Genomic DNA, 17,950 nt, shown 5'->3' on the forward strand with positions numbered 1-17,950 from the left:
CTCACAGCATCCCCTTGTCCTCCTACAATGCACAGATCATTGCCCTCCATCAGGAAAATTAGTTGCCGTATGAAAGAGGGGGTTGCCCAGAAATTTCCCCAGGGAATTGCTTTTCATTCGAGGGTGTGTGCACACCCTGAGAAAGGAGGTGATCTGATTTCTTCCAATAGGCTCATTGCAGCCTCATAGTTTGGAGCACCCACCACAGTCCATGGCTTTCTCATATCCTTCCCAGTGTTACTGGCAGAGCTCGTCAGATGCCCCACACATTAGTAGAGAACAGCCGCAGCAAGTTCCATCCTGCTTTGAGGGCTCAGAGCTGGTCCCTTACATCAACGCTTCCTCACAAAATCAAAGTATATCCTACAGCTGTGTGGGTCAGGTTGGTGGAGCCTGGGCATGATAACCACCAGCTGCACAGCCTCCATCCTGCTGAGCTCTGCCCACAGCCTAGCTCTGCTGGTATTAGGAACGGTATTAAGAATTTTTCTTCTTCTTTATAGCATGTAGCAGCCTATTTCATTTCTTTTCCTCCATCCTATCATCAGATCTTTAAAATGAAACAGTCTTTAAAACAGTTGATTATTTCCCTCCAGCCAGTTGTAAGTTCTTTGCCCTAGTAGCAGGCCAGCATGGCAGGTGTTTTCATTAGATGAAAACTGTTGGCTGAACCTTAATCCTGACAAAAATGGTAACATCAAGGGGACCCGCTCTACAAATATAAGATGTAGCAAATCTGAGGGTTTATATTACTAAAACTTTATACTTCTGAAAAGTTTTAAGTATCTAGCATAAAAATTTTACCGCATACTGGAAATGAAAGTGCTACCATTTGCTACAGAATTAATTAAGAAGTGAAACAGCCAGTAAGTTGAAGTTAAAATTGACTTATGGAACTTTTATACAAGTGGAGTCAGTGTTGGATAACTGCAGAAAAGACTGTTGTGGTTTAACCCCTGCCTTCATCCTCTTTATGTCTTCCCTTCAGGTATTTATACACATCAGTAAGATCCTCTTCTAAGCCTTCTCTCATCCAGCCAGAACAGCCCCATCTTCTCCAGCCCCTGTTCACAGCAGAGGTACTCCAATCCCCTAATACCTTAGCAACCCTCTATTGAACTCCCTCCAGCAGCTTTGTATCTCCCTTGTACTGGGGAGCTTTGCAGGTTCAGCCTCACCAGTGCTGAGGACAGGAGCAGAATCAACTCCCTCAACCTGCTGGCACCATGCAGCCCTGGATACTGTTATCCTTCTCTCCATCAAGGGCATGTTGCTGGCTCCTGTTCAACTTGGTACCTACCAGGACCTTCAGGACCTTCCCACAAAGCTGCTGGGACAGCCCCCTGCATGTACAGGCATCTGGGGCTGCTGCTCCCCAGGTGCAGGACTTTGCACTTCCCCATGTTGAACTGTTAACCAGATCCTGGCTATGCTGGCTCTATATTTATTTTGCCTGTTGTTGCTACGTGTTAGCACATTCTTGCACTGTTTATGTAGGGCTGCCAAGTGGCAATTCAGCTGCATTTGTGCGGGGTGCACATGAATCCTTCATGAGTGCTACCCTGCTCTAGAAATGTAAATTCACACATTGGCCTCATCAGAATCATTTTGAATGCAACTAACATCAATTATGTATGTTTCATTATATTTTTCATCCTCTTCCAAGGTGCAGAATTGCTTATACAGTGTATTATTTCATCTTTGGGGTTTTTTGCTGGTAATGTATATGCTAGGCTGTGTTCTGTATGCTGAAGTATTTTAAGCTGTCTCTTCTTCAAGCTAATCCAGGGTGGTTATCTCAGATTCTGCTCACAGGGCAAGTGCTGCCCCTTCCCCTGGGCTCTTCCTTGGTGGCTTCCACTGAACTTGTTTTAGTTTGTTGAGATTTTCCTTGCATTTTGCGACCCCAAACTGGATGCACTATTCCACAAGTAGCTGAGCAGATAAATAATCACTTTCTTTGGCCTACTGGCTATGCTTCCAGCGGCATGACCTGAGATGCTCTTGGCCTGACACTGCTGGCTCATGGCACATGTGCTGTCCAACCAGACCCCACATCCTTTCCTGCAAAGCTGCCCCACAGCCCATCAGTCCCCACCCTCTACTGTTGCAGAGGCCTGTTCCTTCCCAAGTGCAGGACCTGTCAAATTTCCTTGTGTTCATCCTTGCTGAGTTTCACAGGCTTCCTGTCAGGTCATTCCCCACCCAGTCTAGATCCATTGAAATGGCAGCTCTGTCCTTCAGCCCTCACCGTTCCTGCTTTAGCACCACCTGCAAGCTTGTTGAGCACACACTGTGTCCTCCTCAAAAACCTCTGAGAAAGATGCCGAGAGAACCGGCTCCTGCCATTCTCCACTTGCTGCTGCCGCCCAGTAGAGTAAACCCTGGACCCTTCCCTGTGAGCCTGACATCCCTGCTTCCTTTCTCATCTGAGTGCACTGTAGTGTCCCAGTGTGTCTGCCAGACACAGGAAAATGGGATATGTTCTGTTACTTGGAATAACAGCCATCTTTTTGCCCTGGTGCAGCAGAGAGCAATTCCTTTGCCGGCGTGATCGGATCTTCCTTCACCTGCATTTAGGCCAAACCATGGATGTGCTCTCCATTACACGGAGGGAGATGAAACTGCTTCGAGTGGGGTATTACTCCCAACAATACTGTAAAAACGCCAATCACTTGGGTTTTTTTAAATTTTAAAAGTTTAATAGTAATAAAATAGTTATAAAAATAGTAATACAATTTGAGTAATAATAATTTGGACAATTTGAATTAGGACAATATGAGACAATAGAACCAAAGAGTTACAGATGTCCAGATACCTTTTTCTGGGCAGCACGAGCCCGAAAAAGGACACACGTTAACAAAGGATTAACCCTTAAAAACAACAGCCCGTTGCATATTCGTGCACTTCATACATGATGCATAAATTCCATTCAAACACCGGATTCTGTCTGGTCATCGTTAACCTCTTCCTCTGAATCCTAACAGCGCCTTCGAGGTGGGAAGAAGTTCATTTCTTCTGATAAGAGGGCAATAAATTCTCTTTCTCTGAAAGATTTAGGTGTCCTGTGGCTGCTACCTTGCTGCAAGTCCTTTCTTTAAAAAAAAAGTATCCTACATAGCATAGTTTCTATTTTAACATTTTTTATAACCTAAAACTATATTTAACACACTTAAGAGAATTAATACAACACTACTTTCTAACACAACACATATAATATTCATTTTAATATTTGCGAAAAGCCAATCCTAAAACACGCATTTTTCACAATACCGAGGTGTCTCCAAGGGCCTCCACCAGTAAGCTTTTGCTGCTCCCTGCAGCGTGCAAGGAGCCGCCCGCCGCCTGCAGGCGCAGCGCCGGGGCGGTCCCTGCCTGCGCAGCATCCGGCGCCTCGGGAGCCGTACTGCGAGAAGCCATCAGCTTCCCCCCGCCGCTCCCGTTCCGCCCCTGACGCCGGCTGTCGCGGGGAATTCCGGCTCCCGGCGGGGCGGGGGCTCCGCTCGGCCGCCCCTTCCCCGCCGCCCGCCCCCGCACGTGGCTCCGCCCGGACCCAAGATGGCCGCCGGCCGGCCAGCCCATTCGCGGCGCGGGCATCGCGCCCGACTCCAAGATGGTGGTCAATGGAGGCCACCGGAGACAGCCTAGCGGGTCAGTGCGAGCGCCGTGCCCCGGTTGGCTGGGCGACGCCCCGCCCCCGCCAACCCGCCGCTCCCATTGGCGCCGCAAGGGGCCAGGCCGGCTCTCATTGGCCGGCGAGGTGTCGCTCCCCGTGTCTCCGCTCCGGGGCCCGGGGAACTATTTTACATTGGGCGGAGGGAGGGAGGGGGCTCGGTCCGGTCGCTCCGGGAGCGGCACCGGCGGCGGGCCCGGGCCGGGGATGCTACGGGCGCTGCCCCCGCCGGGACGGCGCTGAGGCGCCGCTGCCCCCGCCGGGACGGCGCAGCGGTAGGTGCTGCCTCCGGTCGGGGCGCGGGCGCGGCGGGCGGGCGGGACCTGCCTGCGCCGCTCGCCCCCCGGCGGCCGCGGCCCCGCTGCCGCCCGCCGAGGCCGCGGCTCCGTGCGGGAGGGAGGCGGGAGCTGCCGCCCTGTCCTGGCCCGAGGGGGCCGGGGGAAGGGACGGCGAGGACTCGGCTGCAGCCGCGGCCGGGAGAAGGGCGCCTGGAACGGGGGAGGCGCGGAGCGGTGCGGGGGGGCGGCTCCGTTCGGTGCCGGCCGCCCCGCTGAGGGCTCGAGCGGGGATCGAACCTGCCCGGCCGGCCGGCGCTGCCCGGAGTCGGCACCGGGGCGATCGTGGGGCCGGTGCGGGAGCAGCGGGGTGCTCGGCGCTCTCCTGTGTCCGAGTTTGCCCGCACGGCTTGTCCGTATGGAAATCTCCCTGGCAGAATGACCACTAAAGGGACCTCAGGGCGTCCAGCCTCCTGTTAACCCCTGCTGCGGAGCGGCGTGCGTTAGGCACCAGGCCGGGTTCCCTCGTGAGCGCTCATGAAAGTTTGCAAGTGGTCCTTATAAGCATCTGATTCGAAGTTGTGAATGATTTCTTGGAATTGTAGGAACAGTAAATCGAGTTATTTCTGCTGTTGTTGTTAACTTTGTACTTCAATACTTGCACTGAATCACAGGAGCTCAATCCCATGGAATACATTTCTGTCTCTGAATATTTCTTTCATCAGGGTTGTGTATCATCTGGTGATGTGGTCTTATGAACCCAGCATGTACAATAGTCTGTTTCCATTCCCTGAATACTTACAGAATCCTCCCCTCTTTTATTTTTTCCCCTCTCCTGTAAAGCTTGTTGAAGTTTTCTGCACTGTTTCTGATTGTAAGCGATACATTTTATGCTGTTCATCATATGGCGCCATATCCCATTCTGTGAGGTGTGATCCCTGGCCATACCACACAAACCAAAGATGCTTTTTCACGGGAGCTAATTCCAGTATTGTTTGGGAATGTTACATCCATAGAAATCTTGAAGTGTGATCCGTGCACCTCAAGACCTTGTGTCATGCAAGTTTGTGCCATGAGAAGCTTGTGCTGAGGATCTCATGCAGCTCTCAGCCTGAGCATAACCCCTGTTACCTTGAATATCCTCAGCTGATGAGTTTGCTGCAATGAGACATTTGAAAGGAGGCAAGTTTCCAAGTTAGCAACCTCCTACTTCATTCAGTTGTCAGTCTGTAAACCAAGATACTCAAATGGACCTCATATCAAAGCAATAGCCTTAGCAATAGAGTTTCTGTCAGAACAGATTCAATTCTTTACATTTCTGTACGTGACTAAGTATGGCAGAGTGAATTATTTGTCAGTCCAAAGCAAACTACAGTAGGAGAGAAAACAAACCAATTTTGTGACCTGGTGGACTGAGTGGATGAAGTCTGTTCTGATTTTCCAGTTGGTCTAAATGCCCTGCCTCTACTCTGGTTTTCAGGACTGCATTAGCAATACAAATCAGGCGGTGAATTCAGACAGTTGGGTCGCAGTAGCTTGACATGAATTCATGTGTATGAGAGCATCGGAAAAATGGCTGAGTTAGTCCTTGTAGGAATATCTAGAATTTCTCTTCTGTTGCTCTTATAATGATGGCGGGTACATCTAAGAAAGAGGAAGCAAATGCAAGGGATTAGAAATCAACTGTGTTCAAGCAGAGAGGGTTGTTTTTTTTTTTAATCTTCTTTGAAACACGTGAAACCTGTCACTGTGCAGCAAGGTTCTAGAGAGAACACTGTTCTTCAAATTAGATGTTTCATGATGGGCATATAACCAAAGATGGTATAACATGCTTTTTTGGGCCTCATTCATTATGCTTAGAGATGGATTTTTGTGTAATCAAACAACAGTGATGGTTTTTATTAATAGTTGTAAAGCACCTCATCCTGTGATAGCTTCCTACAAAATAGCTAAATTTTTGATAGGTACTTCATGGATTCAGATCACTCCATGTAACTTCCATACAGCAATTTTACCTATTCTTAGAATTTAGTTAAACTGGTGATATTTTATTTATTGTTGCAAATAGTGAAAGCAATTGTAAAATCTGAACAGGATACCTTTTTGTTTACTAAATTATGCATTCCTGACTTCGTAGATGAAATAACTTTTGATTCAAGGCTTCATCATAAACTCCTAAAATACTGATTTTTATTCCAAAGTATTGAAATAGGTCGGCCAGTTAAGTAATTCCTGAATAACTGTCTACTTTAGGCTGATTTCCTTGCCTTGTTTTCCCAAGAGCTGTGCTTCCTAGTTTCAACCTTAGGGGGAAATTAGCACTTGGTTTTTTTACCTTGTCGTGTTTGTGCCTAGAGGCTTCCAGGAGGTACAAGGTTTGGTTGTGCAACATGCAGTGCCTCCCCTCCATCTGATCATGGCCTGCATTGTACTGAGTAGCCCTCTGTTTTCCAAAGATATCCACCTAGTTTAAAAAAACACTTTTTGATTTATGGGGTTTGAGGTCTGAAGGATGATCAGCTTTTCTGATATGCTGACCTTTGCATTAGTTTGAAATAAGCATGCAATTGCTCCATTAAATAAGAAGTGCCCTGGAGTGATATGTATTTGTGTGGTTTGGTTGTTGGACAGCTTATTTTAATCTTTGAGCTATATCTAGTTAAAATGTTGTATTTAAAATTTAGTAAATGTATGCCATACCTTCTGGAGCCCTTATACTTTGTCAGCTTGATAAATTAACTTTGACACACTGAATATTTTTCACCAGCTAACGTAGCTGTTAGTTAAGTTAAATAAAGGAGAAGAGCCCACATGCTCTCTCCATGCATACAGCTGGACATTTCTGTTAAATTTTTCAACAAAAATGAAATTTTGATTGGTTCTTAAAGCTTCATGAATACACTAATTGGTGAATCATCTGATGTGCAGTTTAGTCTCAGGAAATATGAAATGGCTCACTAACTTTGTAGTTACAAGATTATGCAGACCTTCTGAAAATCTCAGTAAGAAAATGTGTGCAGTGGTGGTGGTTGATATTTTTGGCTGTGAGAGAGGTTGGCTAAAACTCAATGCAGTTATGCATAGTCTGCACTAGTTTATATGGTAGGCACTCACTTGAAGAATTATCTGGAAGGAAGAAAGAATAATTTTACAGGTTTATCTGCTCTCGGGGCCTTATCCAGATTTTGCTGAAGAAGTTTGCAGTCAGGAACCTCTTCTAGCTCTGTAACAGGTCCTGAACATAGTTGCTTTTCACCCTGTGTTTTTATAGTGCTGTGGTTGTTGAATTCTTCAGCCTTAATGTTGGACAGCTGCAAAACATTTAAAGCCTGTCTATGAAAGATTGGGATAAGAAGGAGGGGGAGATGGAGGCTGGCCCAGATCAGTAATACTTCTTGAGGACTCTGAAGTACTTTCTTTATGTAGCCAAATACAGTGTGTTCAGGGCTAGCTGGAGACTACTTGGTTATGTACTGCATTATCAACTGAAGCATTTAAACAAGTACTCCTTTCTTGTGAAAGCTTGAATCTTGACAGTAATTGAAGAGTCAAAAAAGTCAGGAATTTGGTTTTCTTTTTATTGCAGCAGAATAATAGCAATTTCAGTGCAGTACATAACTATTCTATGTAAACTCAAGGTTTTTACAACAAATATTTTTACTGCTGTTGTAGATGCATGAAGCATTCTTTAAGATACTATTGTATTGCAATACATATTGCAATACCTATGGTGAGCACCAGTTTCTTAGATGCAGAAACTTTTACAGTGTTTCTAAGTGTTTCAGTGATTTCAGACTGGAGCACATTTACAGAGGTGAAATTTGAGGTATTGTTAAAAACTGGAGTAGGAGCAATCAAAAATAATAAAATATTTCTGCAATAATAAATCTGATACATTTTTGTTCCTCCTCAGCAGAATGAATTCTAATAGTACTTCAATGGTCAGCCTGGCTCCCAAATAAAATAACTTGGGCCTCATTGCTCAAGACTCAAATGTCAGTCATAGGATTAAGAATTGTAATTCTGGGATAAAAAATGTCTGGGGCTTACTACCTAATATTCCCATTAGGCTAGTAGAGACCTAAGGACTGCAGTTGAGTGAATTAGGCTTGATCAAAACTCTGATAAAAAATTGATCAGTATAATCTCTTAGACTTTTTGGCCTCTAATAACAAAAATTTAGCTTGCAGTGGTGCTTACACCAGTTTGACTTAATTTTATTCATGGAACTTGCCTAGCTAAGGATGAACGTGTTTAATGGGGTAGACCCTGTTTCTTGAAAAGAACTTGAACAGGAAACTTCCATCTCCAAGATGTCTCTAACTTCTGATACTTAGGATTTCATCTGCTTAGGTACATCTGTTTTTATATCAAACTACATACTCTGCCTCTGTACCTTGGGTTTTTGGTTTTGCAGCAAGACATGTGCAGCGCTGTTTGATTTACTGACTGATTTACTTGTGGGAAAAGTACCTATTACTGAATTTTGGTTTGGAGGAGCTTTTATACTTGGGATCTGTGAAGGAGGTACTTTAATCATTTCACTAGTGCACTAACTCATCAATTTTATCAAAATACTTTTTTAATTTAAAATTTGCTCAATAAGTTGAAATTTCTATTGAGTTGTGTCTTGCAGTGTTTTTAACTTGGTAAATATGATTTCCCATTTGTTGGTCTTACTTGTGGCTTGGAAGAGGAAGGTAACAATGTATTTTTGAGCTGTCAAAGCGTTGTGTGGTAAAATTATTAACAGTTAAGATTGAGAGGTCTGGCTAAGGGGTTATCTTTACTCCAAGAACATTCCTTTCAACCAAAAGTTAGCAGTCTGATTGTTTCCAACTTTGCATCTCAGATAGGGTAATACCAGGCCATCCCTGTAGGCTCCACCACGAGCCATCTCCAAATTGTCACACTATTTACTGCCTGAGTTCTCATTAGATTTGTAGCTGTTTAGCAGCAGACCTAAGGAGTCCATCCCTCCCAGGAGAGGGTACCTGGCTTTGTTAACATTGATGTGATTGCTTTTCCTTGCCTTTCTCTGAAACAATGTATGGTTTGGGTCTCTGCAACCGCTTGGCAGTGAACCAGAAAAGATGCTCTCAATGTTCTCTCACTGTGATCAGGGTTAATAAAGCTCCTGTTTGACCTGTCTTAAATTGCATTGTGTTATTACCCACTTGGAGTCGTCAGATTCTCTGACACAGTTTCTCCATTTTTATTCGACCAGTTCATTTAATCCACACTGTTCTAATTTCTTTTTTCCTCTGGGTTAGTTGGTAGTGGGTTAAGGGATGCCAACTCTGGGGTTTGTGGCAGGGTGTGGGGGTACAGAGGGGTGATGGTGTTATGTTGTCCCTTCAGACTGCAGTCACTTGTTGTCTCTTAAGTCTCATCCAGCCACACTCTTAAGGTAAGAAAAGTCTCTTTTCAGTGAGTGAAGTTTTTGCTGCCTGTATCTCACTGGGTATTTTGGCAGTTTCTTGCCAGCAGTTTAACTCATTTGGACGTTTGACATGATCTAAAATTTTGGCAACAAACCTGATCTTTGATTTTTGCTTTAATTTTATTGTTCATAGTACATTGAGACCTTAATGCAGATTGTCACAGTGATGGTAGATTGGAATATAAATCAGATTTAAAGTTTTAGTACAAACCAGCTTTATCATCAAAAATGTGTGTGGTTTATCCACCAAATAAAATCTTCATATTTATTGTTCTTAAGATCTGGTCAGCTTATGGAAGCAAGAGCTTTGACAACAGGAGCTCTGGTTCTTACAGATGTAAAACAGATTATATGTGATAATTTACATTTAAATTATGAGATTGAAAGTGTTGATTGTATAGTGTATCTTGGAGAATGCAAAAGTACTACTTCTGGGTTTAAAAACGCTGTACTGCAGAGTACTGACTCTGGAGGAGGATATGAGGACTGTGTTAAAAAATAGTTCACCTGTTCTTGTATTCTCTACTGAGCAGCATGTATTGGCCAGACAGGTTTTTTATTAGGTGTACCCTGTGATGGTCAGGACTATTCTTATGTTACATCCCATTACTGTATTTCAGGAGTGTGTCGTCTGCCTGTTAGTATTTGCTGACATGATTAGCATATAGTCTGGTTTGGCAATTAACAAATTCTGTCCCATCTGGATTAGGACATTGTAGTTGTTACTTTCTTTCCATAACTTAGTTCTCTTCAGTTGAGAGTGTTTGAAATGGTCTTTTTCAGAAAATCTGGCTTTATACTTGACACTTAGCATAATGGGCACTGGTAAAGTTGTAGAAATACTGATTTTATTTTTTTAAACCCCTATTCAGTTAGTCTATTTGAGAAAGAAAATCCATTTCTTGTTCTTTATGAGAAAGATAACTTAGCAATTAGTCTTCCAGTATGACAATTCCAAATTAAATTCTCTTAGGTCTTCTGTGGTTCTTTTATGTCTCAGTTAAATTATTTCCAAATTCAGTTAATCTACACAGTAGTCTATATTATAGAGGTATTTTTATTGAATTGTATTCTAGCAAAAGTTATTTTAATAAACACACAAGACTCTTTCAGATTGACCTGATGATCTCCTGTTTCCCTTTACTGGAGCTAAAAAGATAAAATCTGGGAATCGTCAGGAGTTTTTTATAATGCTCAAATAGTTGTGCTGTGAGAAGTGACAAAGCTGTTTTGCCTCAAAAGTCTGTGTTGCCCAGTATCAATTCTCATGTGCAGATGATATGGTTTTGTTTTCTCAAATTCCTTGGAGTCTGAAGCATTTGCTAGAGGATTTAGCATTTTTGTCGGTAGAATTGTTAGTCCCCATGAGCATACAACATGGCTTTGTTCTCTCAAACTCCTTTAGAAGTGAAGTGTCTGTTGAAGGAATTTCAGTGATTTTGTCAGAATGATTGTGACTAACATTCAAAATTGTCGAGTAATTGCACACACTATAGCTCGGAGTTGCTTATGAGGGGAACTGATGACCACTGTATTGAACAAATTTTCTATTTTGATATTTGTCCAACAGTTGTGAACAAAATAAATGAAGTTTGGTGCCTTAAGGTCCAGACCCAGATCAGTAGAGCAACTGGTGTCTGAAATAGTAGTAGGCATCTTGTATCTTTGACCAAGGTTTGGACTTAGATTCAGTATGGCACTAGATTTGGAAAAACATTGTGTTCTATAGTTTCGTATAATTCAGGAAAAACTGACTTTCTGTTGATTGAACTTACACTTCCTTTAAGGTATGAACCTGATTTCCTAAGCAGCTTGGAAGTTTGAAATGTCCTTGCTTTGAGTGTTGTTTGGTTTGTCCCCTCCCCACATTTGATGGTCACTGTTCTATTTTTTGGTGACTGATGTTTATCTTTTTTCACAACTAGTTTTGATCAGAATTTTAAAAATGGAAAAAAATAGCAATGTACCATTGCTTGTCTCTTTGACAGTACCTATATTTAAGTACATATGGAAATCCCTGTTGCTAGTGTGCTCTATAGGAACTTTACAACCCTTTTTCAGCAATAGCTTATGTGGGTAGAAAATATTCTCCTGGAATATCATAGATGATAATAGATAGCAGTAACTGCAAATCTTCAGCTTATTTTGGAAATGGTTTTTAAGATAGGAATTATTTGGTTTTAGTCCTGGAAGTTCTTGCTTATAGGCTCAAAAATTATCACATTATGAAACCACTTTTCTTTTCTGTTATGCAAATAATTCAGTAGAAGCAAAAACTTCAGAATGTCTACATAGTCCATGAATTCTATATTTTTTAAGCATTAGTCAAATATGAAATGTTCGTCAATTTTGCACCATGATAAGCCAATTGTCTCAATGCTAGTAAAGTTAATGTGGCATGCTAATAGCATATCTGTGCATGGTTGAGGAATGTGTGATCCTTGTTCTTGCTTTAAAGCCTGTAATAAGTGAAAAGAATCTTGATTTGACAGTGTCATTGACAGTGGCATGTGTAATTTCACACAAGTTTCCTAATGGGACATCTGCAGTGGTGTTTTCTGTTTTCCTGAGAAATACAGAGACTCCATAATTTTTGGTTTGACTTTGTTCATAATTGCAGAGAGCAGTAAGTAAAACAAACCTGAAAACTGTAGAGAAAAGAGAATAATGTTATGTAAGGAGATAAAATGCCATACAGTTACAGTTTATGATTTGTTCTTTACTATGAAATTTCATAAAGTCTTATTTCTCCTTTTTAATAATAATGCTTTTTTTGACAGAAGTTTGATACTGCAAGGATGAGCAAAGCAGAAGTTTTACTCTTTTTGTTATGTAGTACAAATCTAGAAGGAGAATGTTCAGAGTCTATTCTCAGTTTTCCTCTATAAACTCAGCACTTGTGTCTGATTTTCTGGGTTCTCACAAATGCTGGGTTTGGTTTCTTCTTTTACTTGTAGACTTGCGTTTCTTTGTACTATTAAGTTAGAGGTGGAATGCCAGAAAATCTACTTTGCAATTTAATTTTGGCTGACTTCAAGAGGGTCAGTAATTACAGTTACTGTTTCCAGCAAGTTGAGTTTTTCCAGAAGTCTTTTTATGAAGAATGTGACTGTGGATTAATTGAACGTAAAAATGAGTCAAAAACTTTTTTCTGCCAAAGGCAAATACAGGAGTAGGTGCTAGTAAGGTTTTCAAAACTCTGTTACCTAGGTAATTTGTAGATGTAGTGCAAGCTGTTGCCCAAAGAGGCATAAAACTGATTTAATTTAGTGAGAAAGTTACTGGAGTACAGCTTACCTGTAAAATAGACAGCAATTCTCTGCAAGTGTTTTAGTTTTCACTCTTACAAGCAAATTGATGTTGAGATATTTTTAAAACCTACTGCTGCCAGGCTTCCAGTCAACAGTAAGGTCGTCATCTCTAAAGCATGGTACCCTGTCTCTTTTCAAGTTATTCTGAATTCAGAGGGGACAGTAAGTTACCAGTTGTTGATTTAAGAATATGCTACATCATGGATGATATACCTAAGAGAACTTCTTTTCTTCTGCCTTGCTTGTTTCTGTGCCTTCCTGCAATCTGGAGGGGCTGAAGAGACAGCAATGGTGCTCTGAGGCAGCAGGATGACGTACTTTAGTCATTCAATAGCGTGTGAGAGTGCTCAGCTGATGCCTCTCTTCAGAAGGATGTTTAGTTCTGTGGTTTCATTAATCACTGTAAGTTTTCCTTATGCCCAGGATGCACTTTTCTTTTATAAAAACATCATAGTATTGCTATAAGGAATGATCCAAAGGGAAGCATTTTGCAAACATAGAGGAGTTTGTTGTTAGCATGGGAAAATAGTCTTGGTCTTTGCTGTTGGAAACCTTTGTGATTTGTATACAGGAATTGTGGTGTTACAGAGTCAGCTACATATGAAAATATTCTGGTCTTTGATTTGGGACAGTGATGAAAAAAAGCCAAATCTTGAATAGAATGTCAGTGTACAGAGGTAAATCTATTACAAAATCTCACTAGTGGGCCTACAAATATAGCACTGTTTGCAAATCCTTTAAGTATAGCTGAATCCAGTTCTCCTAATCTTTGTTTCCCACTCATTTAGCTTTGCATATTATTTTGTCTTTTTACTAATTTTGGAGTTGAACTGTGTGTTTAGCTCTAAAGGGAAGTGATGCCTCTATGCAGGAGCTGAGCCTGGGGCTCAAATAAACACGTGTAGAAAGTTGCTACTCAAAAGGCTTTGCACAAGCAGACCTGTCCTGTGTGTGCAGAAGTCAAGTAGCTGGGGGTAAACTGTGTATTCATGCACTCTGCTTGTTGTGGGAGCACGCAGAAAGACAGACTTGAGCCTCCTTGGTGAGGAGTAGCAGCAAAGGAACAAAGCATGAAGTGAAGGAAGTGGAGTTCTGTGCCATCCTTGCCAAGCTGAAGCTGGCAGTGTGTTGGCAGTGGCACAACCACAGGTGCTGTGGTGCCAAAATGGTGTGTGATCCCTGGGCTGTAACACAGTGCCCGCCTGGTAAGAATTGTTTCTGCTTTTGCATCTTTATCCCTTCTCATCAGGTAGGAAGGATATATGACCATGGAAATCTGTTGTGGGAATATGTTAACTCCTTGCATCCAGAGGCGGGCAACAAAGCTGGAGCAAGGCCTGGAAGCATTGTCCTGTGAGGAGCAGCCAAGGGCTTTGGACTTGTCTGGTTTTGAGAAAAGGAGGCTGAGCATGACCTCATTGTTCTCTACAGCTCCCTGAGGAAGGGGAGAGGGAGGTGTTGAGCTTTTCTGCCTGGCATCCAGAGATGGGATGTGCGGGAATGGTTCAATGCTGCTCCAGGGCAGGTTCAGACTGAACACTGGGAAGCATTTCTTGAAACACTGAAACAGGCACCCTAGGGAGGTGATCAATGCCCCAAGCCTGTCAGTGTTTCAGAGGTGTTTGGACATTGCCCTTAGAACGTGCTTTAACTGGGTCAGCCCAGAATTGGTCAGGCAGTTAGACCAGGTGATTATTATAGGTCCCTCTCAAACTGAAATACTCTATTCTATAGAACAAACCATCTAAAATTATCCCCAGCAACAACAAAAAAGAGTAATTAAAGGTAACTTTGTACCAAATGTAGCTGTGTTCAAAGGTATTGCAATAATTTTAGGCCGGGTGCAGGTTGTGCTGGTGTCGTGATACTTCAAATAGCTTACAATTGCCCATAATGGGAGTTGAACATCAGCAACCGGATGTAAAGAGTTAATGGTCATGGCTGTTTCTGGTTTTACTTATGTATGATTGGAATTTAAATAGAATGTCCAGGACTGCTGGTAAGAGAGTCAGAAGAGTGAAGGAAAAATACTCTCCTTGTGTGTTTTCTTACAGTTGAAGTGGGGTTTTTCCCCTCTTTAGACTCTTTGAGGGGTCTTATCTTGTCCTTGTGGACTTTAGCTCTTGTTTGCTGTAGGCCTAAAAGTCCTCTACTGTCAGTATTAACTTAAGAGAATATTGTCTTTGTATATGCCCATGTTGCTTCACTTGTTCACTCTCTTAGGATGGAGCATGACATTGTTTGGGATCAAGGCTGTGAAGTCTTCCAGTTGAGTCTGTCTCTGAGGCTTGCAAAGGTCACTGATTTACCTGCAGATTTTTTCAGGAAAAAATAAGATGGTGTAGAGTGTTAACGTTACCTGATCACAATGAGTAAACAAGCAATTGGCATTTTTAGAAAGGAAGATAGTATTATGTTTTATTTGTGTTTGCTGGCTCCATCCTGTGCTGTCATTTCACTGAACCTGACACTGGTCATCACACAGATAACTCTTAGAGTGTCCAGCTGTTCACCCAGCAGTTTGCAAGTCAGAATGCACAGTTTGAATGGTTTGATTTTGTATCGTTGAGAAAGGATCCTGTTTTGTTATGCAGCTGTAAACTTCTGTAACAAAGAGCATTGCTGCTTAAGTGAAAATGGGAGTTCACACAAGTCATTGTTCCCAGTGGTGTTCTTCCTTCATCTGTTTCTTTCATAGATAATAGGAAGTGTTGGAAAAATTTTGAGATGGTAAATTCAATAATTTATAACTTTCCTGATCTCTGATCTCCTGGACTGAAATATTTTAAGCCTTTTCTTTGCCTTGAATTTAATTTTGTTTAAAGCTTTTTGCCAAAATTCTTCATCTGTTTTCAGAAACAGAACTAGAATAATTGTGCCATTTTTTTAATGTTAGTCTCTACTTTGAAATATTGTAGTGCACCTCTGAACTGGAACATTTACATGAAATTTGTCTGTGGGCAGCCTCTGGCTGAGCAGTATTGTTTTAATTTTACATGAAAATCTGTAAAAATTGAGCCAGTTCTCTTCTTGAAGAATTCTGATCTGGATGTGGCAGTTTTCTGTTTTGTTTTGTTTTTTGTGGGGTACCCTGGAGACTCTCTGCATTCTGTATGCTCAGCAGGGTTTTTCTTCCAAGTACATTTCTGGGCTGCAATAAGCTGTGCAGAGCATGGTAGCCAGAATGGTCCCAAGTTAATTGATTGAGGGGGGTCCTATGTCACAAAGCCAGCTGGGAAATCTCTGGGACAGCCCTGACATGTGTCAGCTCCAGAATCATGCACTTGTTCCTCCTCCTTTGCTGTCCCATTGGCCCTGCAGTACCTCCAGACTCCTGCCAACACTGGTATTTTGACTGTGACGTTTTGTTAAGACTCAAGAGAAGCTGAGGTGTCCATACTGGGCTAAAGCTTGGCTTCTTCTCTATCTGAATGCCTTTGTTACTTCTGAGCATTACAAGGATGTCGCTTATCACACCCATGTAGCTGTGGTTGTAGGGGGGTGCTCAGTCACTGCCCACACACAGGGTCTATGCATTTGGTCAGGACTGAGTGCTGTGACAGCCAAAAAAAACTCAATATGATTCTTCAGAGACCTTCACAGATAAAATCTCAAAAGACTGCTAGGCTTGTGACAGTTGTCACAGGGGTTCTTGGGTGAAGGAAGAGACGAGATCCTTGACTCCATTATCAGAAGGCTTGATTTATTATTTTATGATATATATGTACTACATTATAACTATCTACAAAGAAAAGGCAGGAGAGCTTTTCAGAAGCTTGGTGAGCTAAGAATAGAAAAGTAAAGAATGGTAACAAGGCAATTGTCTCCGACTCTGTCTGAGAGAGTTCCCTCCCCGGATTGGCCATCAACCATAATCATCCAAGCTGGGCCAATCCAGACTCACCTGTTGCATTCCACAGCAGCAGATAACCTATTGTTTACATCTTGTTGCTGAACTTCTCAGCTTCAGCAGGAAAAATCCTAAAAGATGATTTTTCACAAAAGATGTCTCCGACATAGGCTGATGAACCTAAAGGTATTTTTCTTCAGGAGTTCCAAACTGGACCAAGTTTATCTGAACTTTTGTAAAGATAGCAGAAGATACTCCACACAAAGGCTGAACTTCCTGAATTTTCAAAATGAGGAGGTGACTTTTTAAAGGGGACCAAAATGTAACTTTTTTTGACATTTTTCCAACAACTTAGACTTTAAAGAACTATTTTAGGTAGCTACCCAGCCTGTGAAATTCTGACCAAATCAGAAAGCTAGAGAAAGCAATTGAATGTGCCTGATGATAGGAAGCATTAGGTGAAAGTAGTAAATAAATTAATTTTTAAGGAGGAAAAGGAGAAAAAATATTTTCAGAATCATGTCCCCTTGGGAAAAGACTTTGGGGCCACCAAGTAGACTGAATTTCTTTGCTGTTTTTAAGGTGACTAGTTTAAACTTTAAGAAAGATGGCCTTGCCTGTTGACACAGCACAGCTGAAAGTTTCTTTTTTCAAATGCATTTCCCCTGTAGCAAAATCTGTGTCAATTGTGTAGATGCTTGGAGCTGTGTGAGAGAGCTTTCCCTGAGTTTCATTGTTGTGCTTCCTCTGAACCAGCAGCAGAGCCCACTGTGTCAGTGTGAACTTCTCAGGAAGTTGGTACCTGCTGCATCAGGTGCTTCTTTTCCATGTTCATTCAGTATAGGAGCAAACAGATTTTGCTGCAAGAATATTCCAGTCTGGCTGCTGATCAGAATTCTTAGGAAGTTAAATAATTTTTCTTCAAATCATGACAGATTGTAAGTTACCTACAAGTTAATTTTGTATGTCTGTGTGCCACTGGTGCCAGTACAATCAGAATTTTGTAGCCTTGTGTACCGTTAAACATTAGGCAGTGTTCTGGGGTTTTCCCTCCCCCCACCTAAGTGGCAGATTCATGCCAATCTGTAGCAGAAGAGTTTGAGATCTCTGAACTTGCACAACTGGTTTTAGTTATTTGGACCCTACAACTTTATATAATGGTTTGAAGGGTGCTCAAGCCGTGACTGTTCATAAGTATTTTAAGAAAATATCTTAGTTTTCATCTAGTTTTGAGTCTAGAATTTGGAATTCTCATTCTTGTGATTACCATGCATGTTTTTCTTCAGGAATTCCTAGCCTCTGGGTGAAAGTAGTTAGATGTGGAAATTGCCATGTCTCATAATGACTTTTTAAATTTATTTTTTACATCGAGAATCAAAGTGTTTTTCATCGTGGAGG

At 42.0% G+C, this 17,950-nt stretch overlaps 1 protein-coding gene across 1 annotated transcript in view; it reads left to right on the top strand.

The window, feature by feature from the left end:
- Window positions 1-3,823: 3,823 nt before the first annotated feature.
- Window positions 3,824-17,950, top strand: part of SOCS5 (suppressor of cytokine signaling 5) — a 32,912-nt gene continuing 18,785 nt past the window's right edge. The window contains exon 1 of the mRNA XM_030944730.1: window positions 3,824-3,948. The gene's annotated coding sequence lies outside the window, so the exon portion shown is untranslated. The remainder of the gene's footprint in view (window positions 3,949-17,950) is intronic.

Source organism: Camarhynchus parvulus, chromosome 3, assembly GCF_901933205.1.
Source record: "Camarhynchus parvulus chromosome 3, STF_HiC, whole genome shotgun sequence".
NCBI lineage: Eukaryota > Metazoa > Chordata > Aves > Passeriformes > Thraupidae > Camarhynchus > Camarhynchus parvulus.